Source organism: Ambystoma mexicanum, chromosome 9 (assembly GCF_040938575.1).
Source record: "Ambystoma mexicanum isolate Mex_15411 chromosome 9, UKY_AmexF1_1, whole genome shotgun sequence".
NCBI classification, from domain to species: Eukaryota; Metazoa; Chordata; class Amphibia; order Caudata; family Ambystomatidae; genus Ambystoma; species Ambystoma mexicanum.
This window is the reverse complement of record NC_090931.1, coordinates 1,335,814,862-1,335,841,311: the sequence shown is the minus strand read 5'-3', so window position 1 is coordinate 1,335,841,311 and position 26,450 is coordinate 1,335,814,862. Positions and strand designations below refer to the sequence as shown.

Genomic DNA, 26,450 nt, shown 5'->3' with positions numbered 1-26,450 from the left:
CCAGTGTACTAGCGTTCCTTCTTGCCTTCCGTTGTTCTTCCTGTGTATTTGTCTTTCTCTCCATTTCCATACATTTGGGTAATCTTTCGCGGTGACTTATCTTTTATCTTTTGATCACGTTTCTGGCTTTGCCTTTTTCAGTGGACCTTAATTCTGCGTTTGTTATTCTCTTTTGCTCTCTGTTTCTAACCTTCTTGCATTCTTCCTCTCTTAACGTTTACCGCTCGCGGTTCCGTTTTCCAAGCCTTTGGGAGCTCCTTGTCTACTCCTTGTTCTGCCCGTCTTTTCTTTATTCTATTTCGGATTGTCAGCCTCTGTTGCCTATTCCTTACTTGTAGCTGTCCTCCTTGCCCCTTATTCTTTTGCCTCTTTACTTTTACTGATCTTTTCTTGTCTATCGTTCCTAGCAATAGGCTTCTACGTTCTGCTTCAGCTTGCTGTTGCCGAATCTCCTTTTGTCCAGCAGTTTACTCTCTTCAACTGCCTAGGTCTGTTTACTGTATGTGCTCTCTGTCTAACCAGCTGCTGTCAGAACCCTTCCTATTGGTTCCGTTGTAGCAGCCTATCTTGGAGACTCGTATTGTGTCCAGTGACAACCTTACCCGTTCAGCACCTTGTATTCTTCACTCAGAAGACTTCCAATACTTCCAGTGCTCTATTGACTCTAGGGATTTTTTCCCCTGCACTTTGGTACATCAAGCAATTTCATCTCGAACAATACTTGCTACATCAAGGAATACAGACCAGATCCTGTTACATCTACGTTCAGGGTGTTTTGCGCCTAGAAGGCTTTTTCCCTGATTTTGGGGGCTTGCTCCTCAGAGGTCCTCCAGAACTGGATTCTACTCCGATCAAGGTGGCTAACGAGGGAGCTCGCCCCTACCTACACCAAAAGAAACAGAAGAAGACTAAGGATCAGAAAAAGCTACAAAGAAAGAAAGATTCCGTGGCGCAAGAAAGTTCCATAGAGGACACAGGTGAGGGGGAGTTTCAGGAGGGATTTTCAGTTTATGACAAAATGTCACCAAAATCTTATTTATTCCATAAGTAGATGAACAGGTATTTTGGAAAAATAGCCTATCTAGGGCCTCATTCGGAATTTAGCAGTATTACCTGTGGTAACTCTCCCAAACAGATCTACCATTACCGAATGTGGTGAGCATATGGTAACTTGAAGGCTCCACATAATTCAAAAACAGTTGTACCTTTCGGTTATTCACCATTTGGGAGTCATGTATGACTACATTTGGGAAGTTAAATATGACCACGTGCAGTAAAGTAATGGTCATGTGTCCAAGAAATTTGCTCCACACGAAATGAGGCAGATTTGACTGAATTTTGGTAAGGAAACTCTAAATTTGGCAGTGCAGAAAGAATTGGCAGCAATCCTGTGACTGCTTTTTCCCCCCTGCACTGACAACCTCCTAATGAGGCCCTTAGGGTCAGTTAAGTTTGAAGGCGAGCAACTCAAATAGTTTGGAATACTCATCTGGCCGAATTAAAAAAGAAAAGCTTACTGGCAACCTAAGAAAGGCCAACAATATGTGTTAGAGAATGTCCTAGAGCCAACTTTCTATAAGGAATTTGAGGTGAAATGAATACAAGTGTATGCACAATTCTATTCAGTTTTAGGAGGAGAACCGCTGCTTAACCACCAGGGGGTTATTATAGCACACTCTAGTCTGGGCAACACCAGGTATTTCTAGTTAGTTATGTGTTAAATAGGATTTCTTGGTTGGTAGAACATAGTCACAAGTAATTCAATTAAAGGAGAAAACAGGGCTAATACCTAGGGAAAAGTGCGGGGGAGGAAACATGGCGGGTCAATACAATGCACTGGTTTTTAATCATAATTCATATGGACAACACTGTTGCCTATTGAAAAATGTTGTTGCTCTTGTGGGTGGTGACCAATGAACACACACACACACGTGATGTTTCATCACTTCTGTTCAGTGTATATGCGTTGGAGGAGGAGAGATATCACACGCAAGAGGAGAGATATCTAGACAGAACAGTGCAAGTAACGTGCATTTACACAATCTCTGTGATGAGGCCTAGTCTAAAGGACATGCCCTTTTCAATGGCAAATAAAAGTGCCATGCATTTGCCTATGGCAGTGCCCATCAATTCTCTCACTTGTCCATGCATACCTCTTTCACAATGCTATGGATCGCATCATTGCTGGGGTCTTTGTTCTGGCCCTGGTCTTTGGGCCTCATTACACGGTAGGTGGTAAGGGTTTACCGGTACTGGTAAGGGCACCGGTACCGGTAAACCCATACCACCTTACTACGAGGTCCCTTTGCGGGATCCGACCTTAACGGCTGGTGTAGACCAGCCGTTAAAGTTGGGACCCGCGAAGGGACCTTGGTGCTAATTATGGTACCGCAATTTGCGGTACCGTAATTAGCTCCTTCCCCATTCCCATTGAGCACTATGGGGCAAAAATGGGAATGGGGAAGGGCCATGGAGAAAGGGGGAATTACCGTCCGCCAACCTTGGAATGGGGTGGTAATTCCCCTTTCCTCCATGGTGGTACCGGTATGGTACTGGCGGCAACCATGGTGCTAAAAGCACCATGGTTTACCGCCTTCCGTGTAATGAGGCCCTTTGTCTTGGCTTAGTCCTGGTGCTTGGCATTCTCCTGGTTGATGTCTTGGTCCTGGTAGGATACAGTGACAGCCTCGGAATAGCTACCTCTAGGACACCCATATTTTCCAAAGGGATTCTCGGTATCCAAAGTTGTTAGGTATTCTCCCACATACCAGGTGCCTCTTTGTAGGATTTACACCACTTGTATTCTCAGCATTAGCTAGAATTATTTATATGAGCTGGTGGCCTTCCTAGCCCCATAAGATTATGGAATTTCAATAAGGGTTCTTTGGTTGGGTCGGTGCACTCACTACTCCCAACAGGGTCTGGACAATAGCTACAAAATAGCTTTACTCTCAACACTTCAGTTTGGGGTATGATCTCTCAACAGTATTCAAGTACACGTCAGCATTCCTCTACACCCAGCATGGCCTCTCAACCTGGATTCTTCCAGGCGTAGGCACCTCAGGCTTAGCCAACTCCTGCTCTTATGCCCTATCTCTGGCCATTTCCTTTTGGCACACGCATTGCAGTTTTAGCTTGGCCAACAGAGGTTCTTCTCGCCTCCTCAATACTCCCTGTCAGGAATGTTGTCATATCACCTACCCAGCCAGGAGGTGTGTTTCCCCTTTTATGCAGCTGCTGGTAAAGTGATTAACAAAATGAGGACTCTGATGTGTGGGTGGCTCTGTTTCCCCATTAGCTTTGTGGTTCAACATTTTCCCTTGCTAAACGGTTGCACCTCCTCCTCATATCTATGGATGGCAGCAGAGGTCTTCTGCAGGGGCCAGGTCACTATTTTGCGGAACACATTTACACGACCACACTGTAAACAGTGTGAGCAGAGATAGACAGTGCAGCAAGTGAGTGGAGGGGTCGATGTTCTGAGGTTTTTCAGAGGGAAAAGGGAGAAACAACCACAGGGGACACAGGTGTCCCTGGTAAAAGTACACTCATGAAAAGAAGAGAGAATGTGAGACACCCATGCACCAAGCAGAGAATGGTTTGGCCCAGGGGTGCGTGGACTAGAGGAGTTGCAGGGAGGTGAGTGTCCAACAATGCATGGTCAAGACCGAGGAAACCGTTAGGAGAACTATGGCTGCGAGGGAGACAGGCCCCCCAGATAAAAGGTAAGGGTAGTGGGCAGGAGCAAAACGAGGGTTCACCAAGTCATGAAGCACAGAAATTCATGACCCTCGATCCCTCCGGCAGATGTTGTGCATCCTGTAGCAATGAGGATAATTCAAGGTCCCAGCCCCCATGGCCTGAAGGGATTCAAACTCCGTCTGCCACAGTGGGATCAGGTGCATAGTAGGTGGCAAGTTTTCAGTGACTGCTGTGGAATTTCTTTTTAGTGCTAGTCCAGTGTCCATGCCACATCTTCATGCCCTGACTGTGTACTCCCTCCCGCTCTGTGCATGGCTCCCTGCCTAGGGCTCGCAGACAATGAACAATCACTGGCTTCTAATGCAGGAGGGAAACACCCATTCATGAGCCTATTCTATCAGGAAGCTAGTACTAGGCCCTGGAGCTATGTGGATAACCTTATTGTTCCCCTACATCAAGTAGATACCCACCTTTCCTACCCAGGATCCGTCCCCCATGCTAGGCACTATCTGACATCCTGGTCGCACAAAGGATGGCCGGGAGGACCCTCCTCATACCGCCCACAGGGCTTGCACAATGACGCGCATGGCTTCCTCGGGACCGCAGAGTTCCCCAACCTTCCTCTACAGGCAAGCAGGTGTCAGGTGACCACACCACACTGGGTTGAATGTGTTTTTGGTATTGTTAGGATCATTTCATTGAGTCTTCTAAATGGGTGGAATTCATGTTTATATATTTGTTTTAATGCTATGATTGCTAACAGCTTGTATGTGTCTGAATTGATATTGGTCTCATGTTGTAATCCACGTTGCTCTTAGACAGTGATTAGTGTGGGTTTGACACCTGGTGTTAAAGCGTGTTCATCATATCGCTAATGGTTCCCAATTCCATGTTTCATCTTGCGGTGCTGCCATTTCTGGATGCAGCCAAAAAGCTCAGTATTCAGGGCTGATTTTAGGATCTACTTCTCAATGCTTATGTCTGGGTAGTTTTGTGAACCTTCTGAGAAGAAAACAGAAATATGTATGACTTGATGTAGTTTGTTGTTGTTATTGGTTATGCAAAACAAAGGGGGGTCTGCGAGTCTCTCTACCAGCACGAACACAGCCAATGACCTGTTCTTGGGTGGATGGCCCATGGGAGAGACTCTACCAAGTCTTTAGCTCACTGTTGTTATTGGTTACTTTGTCGAAGTTTTAATCGGGAGGAGGAGATGTTAGTTGTCTGTACTTGGTTCATCCTTGGTTGTTTGGCTCATCCTTTGTGGTTACTTTGGAAGCTCATCTCATTTTATGTTGAAACATGTGTGTTTCCGAGCATCTGCTTCGCTAGTGCAGTTCTCTTTGCTGTACGTTTCTGAGGTTGTCTCATCCCCTTTTGGAGAAAGCATTATATCAAGGAATACTTTGTGTTGAAGACCTGTTGAATGTCAGGGGTAGTGTTCTGATTGCACAACCGTGTTCCCGTACTGTTTGCTTTTCCTTTAGGGTTAGTAAAAGTTACACCATTCATTATCTTGGAGAAATTGATGTTTTGCCATCAGATGTTTTTTACCCGCAGCATAGAAGTTGCATAGTAAATTGTCAAGCTCGGATGAACAAAATGTTTTCCTCATCTTTAATTTGGGGTTACCTGGCAGCTAGGTGCTCTGGAAATAATTGAAACTATGTTTCAATAAACATTTTCTTGTTTTTTACATCCTTTTACTGCAGTATTTCATGCACATTTTCGGAATTTTCTTGCCGTCATTGTGGTTATCATGTTGTGCGCTGCACAAATGGCAGCTCCGGTCTTTGTGTGTTTTTTGTAAACATGACTGGGAACACTTTCCAGTGGAGTAACTGATGTTGTATTCATTTTATCCTAAAATCCAATCCCAGAACATTACAAATCTATATATATGCTTCAATGTTACAAACGATTTAATATAAGGGTGACTGCTGTGAAATATGAAACAGGCACCAACCCTCGTGTGTATTATTTGTTTAGTGATTCAAGCATACAGCTCTTTTATCACAGACACATTTGTCAAATAAAGATCTGTGGTAATTCTGATGTTACCAAAATACTCCTTGATTTTATGGAAAGCAGCAAGATGGTCTCATTGGTGCTATTTGTCTGCTTCACTTTTTATATAAGGGTATTTGAAAAGGCCATAAAAGTGGACAAGAACGTGCATGTTGGAATGATAACCTTCGATGAGAATATTTTTTTGTGTGGTTATTCTAGGTTTTGATAATGTGCTCTGTAAGATAAGTGCAGCATTCTTATTAATACTACATTATATAGTGGAAGTGATCGCTAGAAATGAACCTTGTACATGTTTAGAAAACTCCAGCTTTACACTGTTGATACACATTATAAAGGTCCTATTTTTTTCTTTTTAATGGCTACCTTGGTTACTTTTGCAAGACTTTCTGGCCCCTGCACTAAATATGTGCTCTTTTTCTCTGGTGGTGCTGTTGTGAACAAAGACGACTGGGCTGACACCTGGCAACGCAGCCATCACTGAGTTAAACTGAGATGGAGAGAAGGCGAGGCGGGGAGAGGAAGAGGTTGCAGTGAGGGGAGAGAAAGATAGAGAGATGAAGAGAGAACGCGTGCTAGAGTGGCATATAGCATGCCATGTACATATAGAGCATATATGTTTCCTATCCAACAAAGCCAAGCTATCTCTCATCGAGGGCCCACTGCTTATTTGCAGTGACTGTCCACGCCAACCAGATGACTGCGCGCTTCTATGTGATAATCTCGAATATTAAAGGCAGCAAACAAAAAAGACTGATTTTTTTCGGACGATTTGGTGCAGCCTTTAATATTCGAAATACCTCAATCCCACCACCCCCAAACTTTTAAATAACGTTTTTCACCCCCGAACCCTCTTTCAACCTCTGTCCCCGCCCCAACCCTGCCTCCCATCCAAATACTCACACTCAGATACACACGTTTTCCCCAGCCCCCGCCTCACATACAAATGCACACACATATGCAGACACACCCCTTCTCCCCCGCCCCTCCCCACTACAAACACTGTCCCCTATCATACACACAAGCACGCAAACACCTTTAGCCAGTCTTCCCCTACCCGTCCCGGTTAGCCTGTCAGCCCCTGCGCACACTTGGATGCCGCAGGAGTGTGACAGCTAAGATTTAGAATGACCGCTCTGAGTCGGTCTTTCTAAATCGGCCTTTGAAAAAGACCATACCGACTGGCAGCCTTAAGACAATCACCGGCCGCAGGCACCACCTACGACGATTACTTGAGCACCATTCTTTAACCAGTGAGGCAGGAAATAATGAGTCCAATTGTTTAGACTAGAAATATTCCTAATTCCTTTGGATTAGACGGATCTGGACACGTGTTCTTTGTTCGCATGTGTATACTACTATGGAAACGAGGGCAGGAGCGAGCAGTGTTTTGCATTTTTGGAGGGATTTTGGATGCACATGGGAGCCAACATTGGTCATCAAAGGCATCAAGGTATTTTCATTTCCAAACCAAAATTTGACCCATTATTGCTTTATATGGTCAGACAACGAGGCCCGGACAGGAGGTGATGCAGAGGCAAGGGGAAAGCCTGATGCAGAGGCAAGGGGAAGGCCTGATGCAGAGGCAAGGGGAAGGGCTGATGCAGAGGCACGGGGAAGGCCTGTTGCAGAGGCAAGGGGAAGGCATGATGGAGAGGCAAGGGGAAGGGCTGATGCAGAGGCATGGGGAAGGCCTGATGCAGAGGCAAGGGGAAAGCCTGATGCAGAGGCAAGAGGAAGGCTTGATGCAGAGGCAAGGGGAAGGGCTGATGTAGAGGTACGGTGAAGGCCTGATGCAGAGGCAAGGGGAAGGCCAGAGGCAAGGGGAAGGCCTGATGGAGAGGCAGGGGGAAGGCCTGATGCAGAGGCAAGGGGAAGGCCTGATGCAGAGGCACGGGGAAGGCCTGATGGGAAGGCCTGATGCAGAGGCAAGGGGAAGGCCTGATGCAGAGGCAAGGGGAAGGCACACACCCTCACGAGCAGGGCCTGCACTTCCAACGTTACTCCTCATCTAGCCAAGGGCTGATGCAGAGGCATGGGGAAGGCCTGATGCAGAGGCAAGGGGAAAGCCTGATGCAGAGGCAAGAGGAAGGCTTGATGCAGAGGCAAGGGGAAGGGCTGATGTAGAGGTACGGTGAAGGCCTGATGCAGAGGCAAGGGGAAGGCCTGAGGCAGAGGCAAGGGGAAGGCCTGATGGAGAGGCAGGGGGAAGGCCTGATGCAGAGGCAAGGGGAAGGCCTGGTGCAGAGGCAAGGGGAAGGCCTGATGCAGAGGCACGGGGAAGGCCTGATGGGAATGCCTGATGCAGAGGCAAGGGGAAGGCGCACACCCTCACGAGCAGGGCCTGCATTTCCAACGTTACTCCTCATCTAGCGAACTCTAGGCTTCCTGAATTGTTTTGAACAGAGGCGTGTTTTGCTAGATTCTCCCGTCGGACTGCATCAGCAGTCTGCTGTGTTCTGCCCACTGAACGCAGACCTGGCAATTAGGCAGCAGCAGGCCCTCTGCTATAGTTATACTGAAAGCACGCCTGCACTTACTGCAAAGACCAAGTTGTGGAACCCGTGAGAGGTCCTTTCATTCCCACTGGCCCAGACTTCTGTAACTCTCCCGACAACCCACTACCCTGCTTTACATTTGGTATTTGCCGGACAGCTTTGCAGGACTAACATTTGGGAAGTTTCAGGAAAAACACTAAGCTTTTTCCAAACAAGGAAACGCGTATACTTTCTAATGGTTTGCAGAAGGTCGCAGTGGGTTCAGGGCAAGGTCCCTTTCCTACATATTTACCCTCCTCTTTTGGGGCAAAGAACATGTAGATTGGGAGGACAGGGACGCCATTTAAGGGTTGCCAGAGGTCGCAAATGCGACCTCTAGAAAAACAATTTTTTTTTTTTAAAGATTATTTTTTAATGCAAGCTCCTGGGCTGTGGCCAGCACCATGTGGCTCTTTACTTCTGGAGTGGCTGGCTTTCTTGTTTAGGCCCCTTAAAAAAAGAAGAAAAATAAGAACAGGAGGGCCACAAGTCTAACATTTCCAGCACTGACCCTAAATAAGAAGGAATAGGAATACCACATAATGTGTCTTTCTGGAATTCTATACAATAATTGCTAGACTTATTAAAGGCTTATTTTGGGCACACTTCTGGGTGTGAGTCACTGATTTAGTCTGTTCTTAAACGCCTCAACTCAGCCTTTCATCCTTCTGAGGTCGATAAATGAGTACCAACACAGGGTGGGTGATATTGGGTGAATATTTTTTTCTATATAAAGCGCTTAAGCGTAAGTGCTATATAATAACACGTCATTATCATTTGATCATGGACGTCTGCTTGCATTTACAGTAATTTGGTAATATGGGCCTATACACACTGATCTTAGATACATATGGCGATCCATTCTTGTATGAAATGTACATCACATTATAGTGATATCGTAACCATATTTTTCGTAGCGTACAATGCTATGTGATGCCACTTCCTGTTTTGTCAACTGGAGAAAGGTTCTTGTTCCATCGCTTCCCACAATATCACTTCGGGGAGGGGTCAAATGACATCACTTCCTGTGATGTCATCAGGGGGTCAAGGGTCATGTGATGTCACTTCTGCTACCCCTGGCATTTTGGTGAAATGACGTCCCTGTGGGAGGATTGACGTGATTACTGCGCATCGGGAAATTTCAACTTCGAAAAGATTGAATCGCAAAATCCTGTTGCGCAGTGATCCCCTAGATCACTAGCCACCATTCCTCATCAACTTAACCCCCATTTATCATTTTTGGCGCCACACACCACTGACTCTCCTGTACTCGTGCAGCGCCAGTTCCCTCCTACTAACGTGGGTCGGAGCTGGCGCCGCAGAATCCCTTTTCTATTTTTTTCTTTTGTTTCTTTATTACCCCTGCTTCCAGTGTCATGGAAGCGGGGGCCACGCCCACAACCCCCAAAGCCCATAATACCGAACAGGGGTGGGGTGCCGCACACCCCCGCAAGCCTTGCTACCCCTGTGCGGCATCATGGCATTCCATTTTTTGGTTAATACCGAATGCGCAGTTAACGCGCATTCACATTTTTTTCTCCAATATTTTGGGGCAAACCCGGTTGGAGCCAATAAGCCTTTGGCCCCTTTCGTCAAAGCTGTAGAAATGGGTGTGCCCTTTCTGAATCTGTTTCAAGCTTACCATCGGGCCCCAAATCATCAGTTTCATTGAATCCACTCCTGGCTTCATAGCCAACAGCACTTTGCATGCTGGGACTTGTAGATTTGTTCGTCCTATTTAAGTATGTGCCGACAGTCTCACCATGCAAGGGGCTGTGGATCAGAAAATCCGCGCCTGGAGCAGATGACATGTGCAAGTTTGCAAAGGGTGCGCTAGGGTGATCATCGCGTGTTTCTGGCTACACAACAAGCACATGCAAATGTGCAGGATGTCTGCCCAGTATCAAGTACCTCTGGGGTTTAACCCCTTCCCTAATCCCTTCTCGTGTAGAGCTGAGGGAACCGAGGAACTGGGCAGCTGGAGTGATTTTGCCGCATGGCTTGGCTAAGTCAGGAGGCTGAGATTTTAATGCAGGTGTTGTGGTCAGAAAAGTTAGCGATTGTCTCGAAATCTACATCTAATAGCGTTGACACCAAAAGCTCACATCAAGCAATTTAGCAGGGTCTAAATGGCAAATAATCTCCCCAACCAGTCATTACCGAAGGGACAATCTCTACGGATTTCGGAGACTCGTTGCCCTGTTGTGCGCCGCCTTCTGAATGTTGTCAATTGACGCCACTCTTGTGTGACATCACCTTTTGCCCTTTGCATTTGCACTCTGCAGTGCAAATGACGAACATGTGGCGGTGCGTACCCCCGTACCTTATAGTCTAAACGTAATGGGTCCCCGCCACCGAATTACGCACAGGAGAAACATGAGCTCATCAGGCTTTTGTAAAGCGCCACGTGCATACATGCTACTTCAGAGCGCATGAACAGAAAAGGAGTGAGGAAGGTGGGGGAGGCAGAGGGTGGGGAAAAGGATGGGTAAAGATGCAGAAAAAAAAGATGAATACAAAACTCCAAGAGTTTCACAGCACTGTTGATCCAAAAGCCAGTTCTGATCTTGGGGCGGCAGCTTCTGGGCCCTCACTGGACAACATTGCAGCAACACCTATATACAGTGTCTATGAATGCCAGAATGTATATGCCAAGCCCTGGAGGAGCTGTGGAGGATGCGCTAAGTGGGAGTCTTGTGGAAACAGGTTAGGAGTAGCCCACTGGGCAATATACTGCCCCATGGCACAGAGCCCCGAAGAAAGCCGTGAAGCCACCTTATGCATTTTTGTGTGCTGTGCCTCTTGCCTCCTCTCCCGTGTACTCATCAACCCTATGATTCGCCTTAGGGCATATCTAGAATTCCTCATCTCCACAGGAAAGCATTAAAGTTCTGGTATGCAAAGGATTAATATTGGTCCCAAAAAGTATTAGTTACAGCGATTTGAACTGGCACACAGCTGGGCACGACACATTTCAGTGTTTACGCTGCATACAATAAGGTCTTTAAAACAAAAATGTGACAAATCGGATTCCAAGACCAGCCAGGCATAAGGATCTCAACGAATTCCTTCCCCACTGCATAATACATGGTGGGTTTCCTGGAAATTCCCACCAGAAGTTACATTCCTTTGGAAGCGCAAGAGCACAGTTTACCGTTTGCAATGTACCCGAGAAAGAAGGGCGAGCCCTTCATGGACTGTAGAGGGTACTGGGCATTATGCAAGCCTATGCAGGTGATAGAGTGTAGAGCTAATAACTCTGATCCACCAGGAGGTGGACACCATTTCTGTGCCGTGCCTTTGGATCCTATGCAGAGGCAAATAATGTTCCACCAGGAAGCTCCGGGCAACATCACAGTTGCCAACATGACCCATTCCAATCTGTTGGAGCTTATCCATTCCTTTGCATTCTGGGACTTGTTGTCCGAGATTTATAATGGAGAAACTTGCAACTACAAGTCCCAGAATGCAAAGAAAACACCAGGGCTTGAGAAGCACCTACAGATTGGAATGGGCCATGTTAGCAAGTATGCACCATGCTGCACGAGAGATAAACAGACTTAATGATTATACCTATTCGTAGGCAACCCTCTGAATATTACCCAGAGCTCAGACTCCTTTAAACATGGCGGAAATCTGGGGGTATGGGCACAGACTACTGATAAGCATGGAAGGCTAGGAAACTCCCCAGTGTCGGTGCCACGGTTCCCAGCTCAGTGAAAAGCGGAAGGGACCGAAGGGCTCTTCCCCCTCAAATGATCATGGGGAGAGCCCCGTCTGTCTGACAGGATAACATGTTCAGCTTGTGGGGATTCCTTGCTGGGCTACAAGTGGGCTCAACAAGACTCCAGAAGTTCTTGTGGCCTCGTGCACAATTTCTTCACACACCTTGTGTCTGGACTCTGCTCCGTTGTTGAGCTCTAAACACGTGAAATGCCTCTGTAGTGAAGCCCAACGTTTGGAGAGTGAATGCCTTCATAATGGTCACAAAGGACGCCACAGACTTCAAGGGGTACCAAAGTTCCTTGGAAAGATTTTCTGAAAATATGACCTGCACACTGTAGGTATTGTGGCACTACCATTTGAATATACATCAAGCTTATGACCTTGAGCCAATCACCTGGCTGCAGAGTAGTAAGACGTCATTTTGTTTTAATTACGCAAGATAACGATGTGTTATTATTGCACTTCCACCAAAGCCCTTTATGGAGAACATATTCATATACAATTGCACCCAACCAAGTTGATACTCATATCTGAGCCGGCCTTGCCGGGATTCAAACCTGCAACCTGCAGATCCCCCACAGATTACAGCACCGAGCACTCAACCCGCTGAGCTATCGCATCAGCATGATTGTAGAGTCTTCCATCTTCAGGCATCCAGATGGCAACCACTACCTTCCTGAAACTGATTATGTGCGTTGATGATTATGGCCAGTCTAAGCGCCATTTCATTTCCAGCAAAGCATCGGGGGCCACCATGAAGATCTGAAGCCACCCAAATGCCTGTGCCCCCGCTGTGGCCACATCTCTGAATGGTGAGCAGCCATGTGGGATCTGCACCTTGACCACTTGTGATCATCACAATGGAGGCCCACAGTTCCCGGCTCCCCCAGCACATACTACCATTTTTATGTGACCACATGCCGGCTGCCCAGTGCTGCGATGTTTTAGTGCCACTTGGGGTGTCATGTCATTCATATGACAGTGTGGAATGTTCATGAGGCTCTGGAATGATGCATCATGAATAGAACAGGCATCAAAGCATGGCTAGACATTCAGTGCAGCATTTAAACATAAAAGAAAATCGGAGCTTATGACATTAAAAAGGGCCACACGTAGAAGCAGTCCAGGCTTGTGCTGCTTCCAATCTTCACCTGTTTTACAGTGTTTGGCCACATGAGACCTTATCATAGACAAATAATTCTCCAAGGACGTCAGTGGGTGTAGGGATTGGGCACGTACACAGCCACATAAGCACAGGCACCCTTTCCATGAAACTCAGCCACACAATAAAGGGGGGTTTGCAAAGTCCTAACCACTAAGAGGATATTGCCACAGGGAAGCCAGCATCCAGAAAATACAAAGTGCACGCTGAGAGGGGCATTTCCCGTAATTGCAAGGCGTGCATGACCCCCCATGCCCCTGGAAGCCTTTGACTAAGATGAAGTCACCACAGAGCAGTCCTGTGCACAGACATGGACTGTGCAGATCTGCGGTGGCAGCCCCCCTTCCCCAGACCTGTGTGAAATGGAAATCCAAGTTGGCGGAAGGCCTTGATCAAGACTCAGGCATCATTGTTGCAAATGTAGGAGATGGGCAGCTAGAGCGAGAAAAAGGCCATGCACAGATGCAGCTGAACTAATTGGAGTGGAAGTCTAATTATGGCACGCATATGAGGGTGGTTAGGCACGGTCTCTTCAAGTGGGCTAGGCCCACCATCTATATAACCCAGAAGCTTTGTGAGAGTGGTGAGGGCGATGTTGGAGGAAGACAGAGTTTTGGCGAGCTTGCACATGAGGAGGGGAAGGAAAAGAGTGGAGCCTGGAGAGAGGTGGACGGGAATGGGAAGAGTAGGATTGAGGTGAAGGACAGAGGGCAGATGCAGAGGAGGGAAGTCATGAGGAAAGTGAAGGACAAGCTAAGGAAGGAGAGGAAGGATGAAAAGCTACAAAGGAGGTAAGTGGTTACCATCAAGGGGCGAGAGGAGGAGTAAGTTGAGGTGCTTGGAGAAAATATAATTTGGGAGGTGATTGGAAATTACCTGAAGGAGTGGCCTGCAATGTCCCTGAGAAAAGAGAAGCAGAGAGAAGGAGGAGATGGCAGAGAAGAGGGATAACCCGTAAGCTTGGAGAAGGCAAACAGAAATGCCATCCACATTAAAAAACTAAAGGGGGGGAGTTAAGGAAGGATAAAGGTAGCAGTATGTCAAAAGGTAAAGATGTCATGTAGTTTAGCTGAGCTGGCCAAAAATATATTCATGAAACATGAGCATTTTCAGAAACCGTGTAGTGCCTTTACATATTAGTCCTGTTACATATGTAGGCCACACATGGAACTTAAATGAGTAGGCATATGTTAGGCATGCATATATTGCATACAGAATTTTTAGGAAAATGAGGCCTGTTTTGCATTTAAATTGTATCTACGTATTGTGCACACATGAATAATCCTTTGCTGTCTTCGGAGTCTGGGCCTCCAGCCAGGCTATCATTTGTTTATGGTACCCAAGAGGACACTGTAAGGATAGATTCCAGGCGAGATCTACTCGCTGTTTGGTTCATGTAAATAGTCCCTGATGTTCCCGTAAATAATAAACAATGTTCTGGTGGATTCCATGCTACCGGATGTACTCTTAATATGACATCCGGGCAATGTCAGGTATTGCAGATTTAGGAGTCTTGTGCATGAAGCTCATGCAATATCAGTCCCTCGTCCCATCAGAATGTGTGAACATATTCTCGGGGAGCGTGCTCATGAAGCTCTGGGTATATGTTTTGAAAGCCAGAAGTTATGTATAGAGAGCTTTTGGAAGGAGTTAAGGGAGTGCTGTTTAAGATCATCATGGAGTGCAGTTGGGGCAGAGCTGAGCTGAGGACCTCATCTGGATAGCTGTCTCCATTCTAGTTGATCCTTTTTCTGACCTGGATTATTGCAGCATTAAAATTAGGTTTCTGATTATAGAGGCTTCTGCTTTTGACTTTTTGAGAAAACTATCCTTTTTCAATGAGCAATATATAGAAACAGCAAGCGCTTAACTAAAGAAGCTCAAACCAATTGAACTATGTTCTTGTGATTTCACTTTTGTTTAGATGATTAATCCAATTGACACAATATTTCTTTTAAGGCTTTTTGTGACAGCCATTAGAGACCATGATGGTTGAGTTAGGTGGCTTTTCATTTGGATTAGATATTTTGGACATGTTCATGATTTTTGTGATTGTACAACTCAAGCCTCCATCCCGCTTCACAATTTCAGCTTTCAGCTCTCTACTATTACAGAGGAGTGGTGTGAGTAGTAGAGATATGTTTGACCTGTTTTGATATCACAGTGAGAAAGGGAAGCGATATTAAAGACAAGCTATTGTAAGTGACAATTTGTATTGATATGATATGATATGATATGATATGATTCTGGCCCGACTCACTCAGTAGGGCACACTCTTAATGGTCTGATCTCTTCAGACCTTCCCCTTTTTTATCCCTCTCACCACTCCTCTCTCCTGGGGTGATTCATACATTCTCTTTAATTAGTATCCCGAGACATTGTGCACACTGTATGTGACGTCACTGACATCTTTTCTCTTCTTCTCATATTCCTTCAGGGAGTTCGTCCCTTGGTTTGTCATCGCTTCGGGGATACATTCGGTAGGGTTGTCTCAAAGGGTATCTTCTCTCGAACAAACACTGCAGTATTGGCACAACTGCAGGTGTCAAACACGGCACGATCTCAGGTCTCCAACATATGGGAGGTGTAGGGGGGCAGGGTTTCCTGCAGAGACATAGAGCTGTGTTAGGCGGAAACCTGTGCAGTTCCCTCTGGGACCACTGCAAAAGATTGAGGACTACAGGTGTTTGGCAGTAAACCCACTTGGTAGCAGTCTGTACCACACAGATTCACTGGGTAGCTGTGGCTGAGCAGTCAGACTTCCCTCAAGAAGAGTTAGGCAGTATGTGGAGTATACAACATAGGGCAATTTACACAGTAGGACAAGCAAACACGGAACAAGGCTTCGGTGTAAAGATATATAGTTATTTATTTATAAAAACACATCTATGAAAATACACTAGCACTAATACGGTGAACACTTCAAATACAATTACTATCAGAAAAATCAATCCCCCTAACAATAGTTTGACAAGTCTAGGTTCAACGGCACCACTTATTTGCAGACAGAGGTGAATGCTTTAACCTAGATGGCACTCTAGTATTCGTTAGGATGGGGGAGAGAAAGGCAGGTTATGAAATCAACTCGGTACCAACTCTTTTACAAACAAATGCAAGGCAAGTAAGGCAGAGTCTACTGTAGATCACAAAGTCAGAGGCCAGGCCCACTCGGAGAGAGGCAAGGCGATAGTTCCCAGAAAGTATCACAGTAGGTATGCGTTCCTAGTCTTTGTCGCAAATTGTTATGGAAAGATCAGACCAGTTCAGAATAGAAAGTTGAGAAAGCTTTGAGGCGACCCAAGGGAGAGATGAGGATTAAGACACCTCACACTATCCGGCAGAAAGGGAAGCCAGGCGGACACGGTACCTTGTTTGTGGAGGGACAGCTCCGGCGGGGGCAGTTGTTCCTGGTGGTGGATGCACGTCGGGTCTTTGCCAAGAGAAGAGATGATCTCATCGTCGAAGGAAAGTTGAAGATCGTTGCACCACCAGGGAAGAGACCAGCCGCGGAGTCTCCGTCAAAAGGCACCACCTTTTGGTCGCGGTACAGGGGTAGTGGCTATCCGGTTGCCGGGGTTCTCTGCATGGGCAATTCGACCACTACATCCTGGGACGAAGAAAAAGCAAAGGAGACTGCTTGTTCCCACCAGTCAGGGGAAGAGACTCTCTGGCGGGGAGATCTCCTCTGTCGTCGGGAAGTGGTGAGTCGGTTCAGCAGGGCTCCACCGGAGGTGTCGTCGTTGCAGGTCGGCTCAGCTTTACCCTCCTCGGATTCTTAGGTCCTGTGGCGACTTCTGAAGATCCAGTCCCAAAAGCCCTGTTTTTATGCAGAAAACCCCCATTCAATCAGCCTAGCTGTCAATCAAAACACGCTAAGTGGTAAGCGGGGTGGCTCACCACTTGGGCCAATCACACCAGAGTGCGACTAGATTTGGCAAGGCAACTCAGTCCAGGGTGCCTAAACCCCCTCCCACACCCCCCGTGGTACCCAGACAGAATGGCACCACTTTGGAGGGCCTCTGTGCAGAAGCCCGCCAAAAGTGGAACAAAGGGCTCAACCTTTGGTTTAGGAGTCACAGAGACGAACACAGACGCCATTTTAAAAACCGAGTTCTGGCCGAAAATACCAACCGATAGATTTGTTTAAGACAAATAAACCGGTGGTATGTTAGAGATTAACGAGAAAAAGTATTAACCTCCAACAATGGGAAGAATCCTCTAGGGTTATATCCGGGGTCGAATATAACAAGTAGTTTCCACTGCTACCAGCCAAAACTCGACGAGGGGGGACGGGACAGTGCCCCCTCGAATAACAGACCCAGGGGTACTCAAATTACTCCTACTAGTACGCCCACATTAGGATGGTTTGTATCAGTTCTGTTAGTAAATTTAGGTCTAGTAAAGCCAATGGTGACATTACATGCCCGGGGAGACAGTAGTCAGTCCCCGGGTATGGAGTCTATGATGGAGGTCCGCTAGGACGCCCCAGTGCTACGGCACGGAGTGTGCGGTGTAACATACATAGAAAAACATATAAGACCCTATGGAGTAAAAGACCCCATAGCCCATAGAACACATTGATACTCAAAGGAATTACACACATTCATGTCCAAGAGTGGGCGGAAAAGAGTCTCACTCTTGGCAGGATGGAAAAAAACAAACTCCAGAAATCCAGCAAAGCTGCTGGGGGACTCACTAGGTTAGGAAATTCAGCCTAAATAGAGAATTCTCCCTAACACTCGCCCCCCCACCCCGACTAAGGGACAGGAGGATTTAATCCACTCCTGGATGAATCTCATACCTCTAGTCGATGACATACATCCTAGAGAGACCATCAGCATTTTGGTGGTGACACCCTGACCTGTGCTCAATGGTAAAATCAAACCCTTGCAGGCAGATCGACCATCTCAGTAGTTTTGGGTTTTCCCCTTTCATTTGCATTAACCATCTCAAGGGTTGGTGGTCAGTCTGAATGACAAAAGTAGAACCATACAAGTATGGCCTAAACTTCTTCAGAGCCCACACGATAGCAACGCACTCTCTTTCGATTGTTGCCCACCTTGTTTCAGGATCCTTCAGCTTGCGGCTGATGAAGCAAACGGGGTGCTCCCTACCTTTCCATCCAGTTGACTGAGTACGGCACCTATTCCTACATTTGAAGCATCTGTCTGCACAAATAAAGTTTGGCGGTAATCAGGAGCTCTGAGTACTGGGGCTTGGCAAAGAGCCTTTTTCAGGGTTTCAAAAGCCTGATTGCGCTCCTCGTTCCATCTAACCTTCTTAGGAAATTTGGGCGAGGAGATGACATTCAGTGGAGAAGCTATGGTCCCATTATTCTCCATGAAATTCCTGTAATACCCAGTGAGGCCTAGGAAGGCTCTCACTTGGGTCTGAGTAGTAGGTGTTGTCCAATTTTGCACAGCTTCAATCTTACTGAGCAAAGGCCTTATTTCTCCACCTCCTACCTCATGTCCAAGATAGACTACCTTACTTTGTCCAATTTGGCATTTACTCGCCTTTATGGTCAGATTGGCTCGTCCAAGAGCCTGCAAAACATCTCTCAGGTGGGTTACATGCTCTTCCCAGGAATTGCTGAACACTGCTATGTCATCCAAGTATGCCATTCAGAAGTCCTCCATCCCATTCAGAACCTGGTTTACCATCCGTTGAAATGTAGCAGGTGCATTTTTCAATCCGAAAGGCATTACCTTAAACTGGTATAAGCCAACGGGGGTAGAAAATGCAGTTTTCTCCTTGGCATGGTCTGTCAGGGCTATTTGCCAATAGCCTGACGTCAAGTCAAATGTGCTGAGGAACTTGGCTGCGCCGAGTTTATCCACCAACTCATCTGTTCTTGGCAAAGGGTGGGCATCAGTCGTGGTGACTGCATTAAGAGCTCTATAATCCATGCAGAATCTAAGTTCTTTAGATCCGGCCTTTGGTACTAACACAACTGGGCTAGACCATGGACTAGTAGAGGGCTCTATTACCCCGAGATCAAGCATCTTGCTGACCTCACCTTTGATGTGGGTTCGTACGTCTTCTGACATGCGGTATCCTCTGCTTTTGACTGGCAGACAGTCACCAGTGAGCATGTCATGCTGTCCCCAAGGGGTCAAGCCTGGTGAAAGCGAGAACAGGGAGGCAAACTGATTCAACATAGCTTTGCACTCTTCTTGTTGCTCGAGTGTCAGATTTGAAGAGAGATTTACTCCTTCAATTTTTTCGTCTAAAGGTAAGCCTCTGAGGAGATCCGGAAGAGCTTCACTCTCTTCTTCTTCCTCTGATGATGCTAGAAGCAACGCCCCTACATCAGGTCTCGAGACATACGCTTTAAGTCGGTTGGTGTAGAAGACTGTTGGAGCCTCCTTGGGATTGGCCAAGTCCACCAGATAGTTGACCTCTCCGAGTTTAACCACCACTCTGAAGGGTCCCATCCATTTGTCTTGCAAGGCCCTCTGCCTTGTTGGGATCATAACGAGAACGAGCTGGTCTTGGGTGAACTCAACCATGTTAGCCTTTTGATCATGCCAGTGCTTGACCAATGCTTGTCCAGCTTTCAAGTTATCGCTTGCTTCTGTCATCATGTGCGACATTCTCCTCCAGAGACCTATCACGTAGTCAGTCACTCTGACTGGCTTGGGGGAAGGAGCACTCTCCAACCCCTCCTTAATCAGGGCCAATGGACCTCTGACGGGATGACCATAGAGAAGTTCGAAGGGAGAATAACCTACTCCCTCCTGAGGGACTTCTCTATAAGCAAATAGAAGGCATGGCAGTAGAAGGTCCCACTTTCGTTTAAGGGGTTCCTCTAAAGCACCTATCATGCTCTTCATGGCTCGGTTGAACCGTTCTACCAACCCATTGGTTTGTGGGTGGTAAGCTGTTGAGAACTTGTAAGTAACTCCACAGGTTTTCCACATGGCCTTCATGTAGTGGGACATAAAGTTTGACCGCCTGTCAGAGATTACTTCCTTAGGAAACCCGACCCTGGTAAAAATACAGAGGAGGGCCTTAGCCACAGCCGGAGCTGTAACAGTCCTCATAGGAATTGCCTCAGGATACCTAGTAGCATGGTCTACTACAACAAGTATAAACCTGTTGCCTGAGTAAGTTGGAGGATCAAGGGGACCACCAATGTCAATCCCTACTCTCTCAAATGGGACTCCCACAACGGGGAGAGGCACTAACGGTACCACATTCTTGGCGCCAACCTTACCAGAGGTCTGGCAGGTGTGGCAACTCCTGCAGTGTTTTTCAACTTCGGCCCCCATCTTTGGCCAATAAAACTAGAGAGATAACCTTTCCTTAGTCTTCTTGAAACTCAAGTGACCAGCCAAAGGAATCTCGTGGGCTAACTGCAGGAACTGTGGTCTGTTCTCTTGGGGTACTACAAGTCGTTTGTAGTCTCCAGGTGCAGACTCGGTCGGTTCACTGTAGAAGAGGCCATCTTCCCAGTGCAACCTGTATTTCCCAGGCTCTTGCCCTTCAGCCTGAACTTCTGCCTGGTGGCGAAGACCTTCCAGAGTTGGAAAATCTCTCTGTCCCTTACTGAAGTCTGCCCTGCTGGGCCCACCTTCTGCCAGTAAAGACTGCAGCTCAGGATGGTCAATAGGATCCAGATCTCCAATGAGTTCCTGGCCTTCCATTAGCTCTTCCTCAGAGTCTAATTCTACCACACAGGGTTGTACCTCCCTCTCAGCCTTAGCTGGAGGTGGAGTTAGGGGTGTAACTTTGGACAACCGCGGGGAAGTCCTTGTTGGCTGCACTGGAATGCTGGCGACTGGTTTCGGAGTAGAAGTCTTAGGTTGCCCTTTCACTTGTGATCTCCTCGAGACAGCGGCCGACAATTCCAGTGGAGCAGGAGTGATTTCTTTCTTCATCATCTCCTGGAGAGTACCACACATGGTCCTCTCTCTTGCAGGTCTGCTTAACTCCTGTAACCGTTTACTAGGAGGTCTGGGGGTGTGCGACACAACTCCAAGAGTTTTTAAATCGTTACCCAACAGAACACGTCCTGGTACCTCACTCTGTATGCTGACAGGTATCTTCACAGTCATGTCGTTACACTGGATGAGAACTGATATTTGGAGAAGCATCTGCAAAGGCCCTCCAGCTAACTTGGTGAGGCGTTTGGGTGCCTTAGCAACATCCTCAGCCTGAAAAAACGATTTATCCAACGATTTATCCAACACAGTTATGCTGGCCCCAGTGTCCATAATGGCAGGAGTCTCCTGACCATTCACTTGGACACTGTCCTTATAATACTCTTTAGTATTATCGGGGATAGAATTATAGACGTCTAAATTCTGTTGTTCCCACAACCCCAGAGATACTAAAGAAACGCTGGCTGAGAATCCAATGGGTTCATCAGCTAGCAGTAGAAAGTTTCCACTTGCCATTTGGACTTCCTCCTCTGGAGCGAAGGCTAAGGAGACAAGCTGGACCCCTGAAGGTTTACCCTTACATCTGGGATCTCCTTTCACGTGGTCAGTCGAGCCACAAACAAAGCATTTACCGAATGCTTTCTGGAATGGTGGCTTGTTCTGGCCTCCTTCCGGTTTGGCACCAGAAGACACACTATTCTGCTGCGGTTTTCCTTGTGGCTTACCCTTCTGGTTTTGTTTGGGGCCCTCTTTGGAATTTGGGTTATTTGAATTCTCTTTTGAGTCTTTCTTAGGCTGTTTTCCCTCATCCTTTTTTCTGAGTAGCCCCAGAATCCTTATGAGTAGCCCTGTTGGCAACCCACAAGTCAGCAGCCTTAGCTAGTTTCCTGGAATCCAATTCCTTTGAATCAGCCAAGTGCTGTCTGAGCTCAGGAGAACAGGCATCATAAATCGACTCCAACATAAAAAGATTCTTCATACCCTCATAAGTGTTCACTTTGTAACCCTTAATCCATCCCTCTAAGTTTTTCAACCCTTCACTCACCCAGGTAGCCCAAGGGGTACCATCATGCTTTTTGAGGGTTCTAAACCTCTTAAGATACTGGGAAGGGGTCTTCCCGAATCTAGCTATCAAAGCTAGTTTCACACTTTCGTACTCTTTCCTATCCTTCTCCCCCAACTCCATTACCACATCAGTTGCAACAGGGGGGAGCCTAGAGAACAACCAGGTAAGCAGCTCGTTACCCGTGATGTTCTGGAGCCCATGATTATACTCAAACAAACTCAGCCAATCCAACACATCCAACTTCGGTTCATACATACCAATTAATTCCTTCGGCATCCGGGGTCTTTTTGGACTGGAGCTTCTAGAAGAGCCAGAGACAGAAGCAGTTTCGACAGACAACTTTTTGATTTCTAACTCATGCTTGAGCTCCATTTCTTGGAGCCTAAGAATGTGTTGCATTTCTTGGTGTTTCTGTTCAGTTTGAGCAGTGATCCTTCTGAATTCCAAGTCTATTTTAATTTTTTCTAGTTCAAGGATTTGAGGACTTAGTGCGGGACCCGTTATAGGCCCGGTAGGTACAGCTGGTAAGGCAGACAGAGGAGCAGGGGAGACAGTTTTGTTAGCCTCTCCTTCCTCTTCAGCCTCTTCATCACTATCATCAGAAACTTGATTTAGATCAATACCATTACTGTTATCTACATTTGCTGGAGAAGTTGGTTCCTCTGAACCAGTGCCCAGACTTTGGTTTTCCAGCAATCTCACGATCAATTCTACTTTCTTGCCTCTTACAGAAAGATTCTCTTGTCTACAGAGAGCTTTCAAACTCTCAGTATTTTCACCTGACAAGGACTCATGACTGTACACTTCCATAGTAGACATGTTTTTGAAAGTTGCTTTTTTAGTGCTAAGCTTTGTGGTTAGTTATAAGTGTTGAAAAGCACTCTAAACTGTATATTCGATACAAATCCCACCAATGTACACCAGTGTTAGGCGGAAACCTGTGCAGTTCCCTCTGGGACCACTGCAAAAGATTTAGGACTACAGGTGTTTGGCAGTAAACCCACTTGGTAGCAGTCTGTACCACACAGATTCACTGGGTAGCTGTGGCTGAGCAGTCAGACTTCCCTCAAGAAAGGTTAGGCAGTATGTGGAGTATACAACATAGGGCAATTTACACAGTAGGACAAGCAAACACGGAACAAGGCTTCAGTGTAAAGATATATAGTTATTTATTTATAAAAACACATCTATGAAAATACACTAGCACTAATACGGTGAACACTTCAAATACAATTACTATCCGAAAAATCAATCCCCCTAACAATAGTTCGACAAGTCTAGGTTCAACGGCACCACTTATTTGCAGACAGAGGTGAATGCTTTAACCTAGATGGCACTCTAGTATTCGTTAGGATGGGGGAGAGAAAGGCAGGTTATGAAATCAACTTGGTACCAACACTTTTACAAACAAATGCAAGGCAAGTAAGGCAGGGTCTACTGTAGATCACAAAGTCAGAGGCCAGGCCCACTCGGAGAGAGGCAAGGCGATAGGTCCCAGAAAGTATCACAGTAGAAATGCGTTCCTAGTCTTTGTCGCAAATTGTTATGGAAAGATCAGACCAGTTCAGAATAGAAAGTTGAGAAAGCTTTGAGGCGACCCAAGGGAGAGATGAGGATTAAGACACCTCACACTATCCGGCAGAAAGGGAAGCCAGTCGGACACGGTACCTTGTTTGTGGAGGGACAGCTCCGGCGGGGGCAGTTGTTCCTGGTGGTGGATGCACGTCGGGTCTTTGCCAAGAGAAGAGATGATCTCGTCGTCGAGGGAAAGTTGAAGATCGTTGCATCACCAGGGAAGAGACCAGCCGCGGAGTGCTCCGATACAAGGCCCCACCTTTTGGTCGCGGTACAGGGGTAGTGACTATCCGGTTGCCAGGGTGCTCTGCATGGGCAATTCGACCACTACGTCCTGGGACGAAGAAAAAGCAAAGGAGACTGGTTGTTCCCACCAGTCAGGGGAAGAGACTCTCCGGCGGGGAGATCTCCTCTGTCGTCGGGAAGTGGTGAGTCGGTTCAGCAGGGCTCCACCGGAGGTGTCGGCGTTGCAGGTCGGCTCAGCTTTACCCTCGTCGGATTGTTAGGTCCTGTGGCGACTTCTGAAGATCCAGTCCAAAAGCCCTGCTTTCATGCAGAAAACCCCATTAATTCAGCCTAGATGGCAATCAAAACACGCTAAGTGGTGAGCGGGGTGGCTCACCACTTGGGCCAATCACACCATAGTGCGACTAGAGTTGGCAAGGCAACTCAGTCCAGGGTGCCTAAACCCCCTCCCACGCCCCCTGTGGTACCAAGACAGAATGGCACCACTTTGGAGGGCCTCTCTGCAGAAGCCCGCCAAAAGTGGAACAAAGGGCTCAACCTTTGGTTTAGGAGTCACAGAGACGAACACAGACGCCATTTTAAAAACTGAGTTCTGGCAGAAAATACCAACCGATAGATTTTTTAAGACAAATAAACCGGTGGTATGTTAGAGATTAACGAGAAAAAGTATTAACCTCCAACAATGGGAAGAATCCCATAGGGTTATATCCGGGGTCGAATATAACAAGTAGTTTCCACTGCCACCAGCCAAAACTCGACGAGGGGGGACGGGACAGTGCCCCCTCGAATAACAGACCCAGGGGTAATCGAATTACTCCTACTAGTACGTCCACAATAGGATGGTTTGTACTAGTTCTGTTAGTAAATTTAGGTCTAGTAAAGCCAATGGTGACTTTACATGCCCTGGGAGACAGTAGTCAGTCCCCGAGTATGGAGTCTATGATGGAGGTCCGCTAGGAAGCCCCAGTGCTACGGCACAGAGGGTGCGGTGTAACACACATAGAAAAACATATGAGACCCTATGGAGTAAAAGACCCCATAGCCCATAGAACACATTGATACTCAAAGGAATTACACACATTTATGTCCAAGAGTGGGCAGGATGGAAAAAAACAAACTCCAGAAATCCAGCAAAGCTGCTGGGGGACTCACTAGGTTAGGATATTCAGCCTAAACAGAGAATTCTCCCTAACAAGCTGCTCCTCTACAATGTTTTCCTCTTTCGGATGGAAGTCTTAAAATTGATGTCTATTTCTATGTAAATATTGTCTCTCGAATGCAATGTCCTTCTTCTGAGGAAATGTGGTGTGTAAATAGTACTGAACCTCTTTTTCTTTCTATTGTTAGATAACTAACTTCCTTAACTTCCAGCCTGGGGGCAAGAGGGAAGTCAGGAGATGACCTACGGACCTCGGAAGGAAAGTGCTACACCACCCAACTCAAAGATGGAAGGGGAGGCTGGAGTGCCCACTCCCTAATGAAGGAAGAAAAGGGGTGCCATGCTACACACCCCAACCCAGAGACGGAAGGGGAAACTGGAGTACCCACACTCTAATGAAGGAAATTGAGCCGGGCGGGCGCCAACGAAAACAGAAATATAAGAAAAGGGGACATCGGATGAAACCCCACTCTGCCCTGCTCTTCCACACCATAGAATCACGAAAGAACGGGTGGGGGCATGTGGGGTGTAATCAAAGGCCCCAACCCAACAGAACTGAAGGACCCAGTGGTAAACTGACCTGCCAGCCTTCAGAAACCTGCACACTGAAAAATTGGGCCTATTAAGCCAGACTACACAGGTGTCTTTCTGAAAGGGAAATCCAGAGAAGGCTGAAACAAAAATGTAATCCGAGTGCAGATTGCACAAGCACATCAATTGCGGGCTGAGAAATAAATGCAGCAATTTGTTCACTGAAACTGTCACCCAGGGGGTGCATTGTTATGGTTCAGACACACTTTTCACAAAGAAACTAATAGATGATGATTAAAAGTGTACTTTATTAAGGACTGAAAGAAACAGCCCTGTACTTTCAGCTGTCATGTTTAACCCTTTAAGTGCCATGGGTATTTCTTCCCTGTGCCACGGCCTTTTTTGGTGATTTCGTTATGTGGCCATTCAATGGCTTGTAACTTCTTTGTTACATGAGATATCTCGGCCAAATTTGGCTCCTCTTTTTCCCACATGAAGGCGGCCGTAACGCCACCCAGGAATCCTAGGTTGCTGTAGGGGGGTGAGAGAAAATAAGCAAAAAGGGCAAACATTTTGGGTTTTTTCAAAAAATGTCAATAAAATGATGTTCAAAGAAGCCTGTGGTTTTTTCCTTGTAAAAGGAACAAATGGTTTGCTGTGCTGAGTTCCCGACGTTCCTGGCTTTAAAGAACAGGTTGATTGGAAATGAAAAAAAAATATTTTGATGTGGTTATCAACCGTTTTGTGAGAGGTAGGCGATTTTGGCCTTTTTTGCCAATTGGACATGCATGGACGGAATGGAAGAAAAGGGTAGGAAAGCCGAATTGGAGGA

General features: G+C 46.7%; 1 long non-coding RNA gene across 1 annotated transcript; it reads left to right on the top strand.

Moving 5' to 3' along the window:
- LOC138489803 (uncharacterized) lies at window positions 1-26,234 on the top strand. Its single transcript, XR_011274913.1, has 2 exons — window positions 1-977; window positions 25,300-26,234. It is a non-coding gene; the product is annotated as an uncharacterized lncRNA (long non-coding RNA).
- The last annotated feature ends 216 nt before the right edge of the window (window positions 26,235-26,450 follow it).